General features: G+C 38.8%; 1 protein-coding gene across 11 annotated transcripts in view; it reads right to left on the bottom strand.

Moving 5' to 3' along the window:
• LOC106882892 (phosphatidylinositol 4-phosphate 5-kinase type-1 alpha) overlaps positions 1-1726 on the bottom strand; it is a 234919-nt gene that overhangs the window by 13873 nt on the left and 219320 nt on the right. The gene's annotated exons all lie outside the window — the stretch shown is intronic.

The raw sequence follows: 1726 nt of genomic DNA, 5'->3' as shown, positions 1-1726 counted from the left end.
TGTGTGTGTGTGTGTGTGTGTGTGTGTGTGTGTGTGTGTGTGTGTGTGTATGTGTGTGTGTGTGTGTCGTCCGTCCATGCGTCCATCTGTTCATCCCCCACCTCAGTTTTAATCAATGTGGCCTAAGTTCATTTAACAAGTTGAAACCATAGTGATAAAATGAGAAGTTGGAATAAGAGAGAGGACAAACTGAAACTATGGTGATGTAAGGGGAAGTTGAAATAGTGCTGAGATAAAGTTAGCTCAAAACCTGGTCTGGCAAAAGGCAAAAAAAAAACTGTCAAGAACGACATGCACCTGTTTCTAATTGTCTCAAGGTGGCTGTGGATCAGAAGGTGTGAGTCCTGGAAAGAGCAGTTTTATCAGGGGTAGTGCGAGCAAGAGAAAATTTGGGGTTTGATCAATCCTGGCTGTGTTACCTGGGTGAGGGTGTCTGATGTTGAAAGACCTGAAACTCCTAATGACCCCTCAGGAAACATCACTGACGTATAGAAAAACGAAGACTAAAGCTTGTTTTTGAGAAACATAAGGATGTTTTTCAAACTATCTTTGAAGAAAAGTCTGTGACAATGACTCCGTGTAGATAGAGACAGTGGGGAAAGATACATAACTAAATAAAACAGAGGATGGGAAATATGCAAATGAAAGAAGAGTTTTTAAGTTAATATTTCAAGAAAACCATAACATATCAAGTAGAGGGTTTACAAATAATATTGAATATCACATTTGAAAATATTGATTTGTTTCTTCTAAGCAAAACTAACACTGTAAGATATTATCAATACTTTTTTTTCTTACACTGATAGCCCAAGTAGAATGGAAAACAAAAGAAATCTAAATTGGACCTTGCTAGATGTAAACAACTCCAAAATTTACCTAATAGTTTAAAGAATAAAAGATAATTAAAATAAACTTTAAAGTAGTGGTGTATATCTGTAGCAAATTAATTCAAAGAAAGATAAGCAAATTGAATACATTATAGCACTAACTTCAATTTAGATGTAAGTTTAAAAAATACTTCAAAGTGTTAGGTAGAAGTAGCTTTATATTATCCAGGCTCAATAACATCTAATAATGTACCATAGTTGAAGTGGTCAACTGAATGTACTCCTTAAGATGACTAGAGATCATTTGATAATAGTATTCTTTTATATGTTTCAGTCCAATGACTGTGGCAATGCTGGAGCACCACCATTGTGATCATCTTTCCACTTTCCACCTTTGTCGGAGCAGCTTTTGGTGAAGGATGGAGTTCGATCTTACTGCCCTCTTTTGAGCTTCTTGCCTAGATATTGGCTCATCCAGGATCTCGGTGAGTCAGAGGTCAAGTTCACATTTGTAAACATCTACATCCACTCCATGGAGGCTCCTCAGACGCTTCGGCAGACAATTAAACAGCTGTGGGCCCTTGAAACCCAAGCTATTGCAGTACATTGTCCTTGCCCGAGATGAAGCAGTCAGCATAGTGGGCACAGCACAGTGACATCCTGTTCGTGGTCTGGTATAGCTCTTTATTCCAAAGTTTGGTACCAGTCCTTCCAGTATCTTCTATATATGTATCACTGCATACCTCTCCCGCCTTCGTTCCAGGGAACAGAGCCGTAGCTCTTTCAATCTGTCCCAGTAGCTCAGTTGTTCCATTGATGCAATTTTCTTTGTGTAATGTCGTTGGACTGCTTCAAGCTCTGCTATCGTCCTTGTAGTATAAGGTGACCATAGCTGAGAG

This window comes from Octopus bimaculoides, chromosome 18 (assembly GCF_001194135.2).
Source record: "Octopus bimaculoides isolate UCB-OBI-ISO-001 chromosome 18, ASM119413v2, whole genome shotgun sequence".
NCBI classification, from domain to species: Eukaryota; Metazoa; Mollusca; class Cephalopoda; order Octopoda; family Octopodidae; genus Octopus; species Octopus bimaculoides.
The sequence above is the reverse complement of the archived record's forward strand: the minus strand, read 5'-3'. Positions and strand labels throughout refer to the sequence as shown.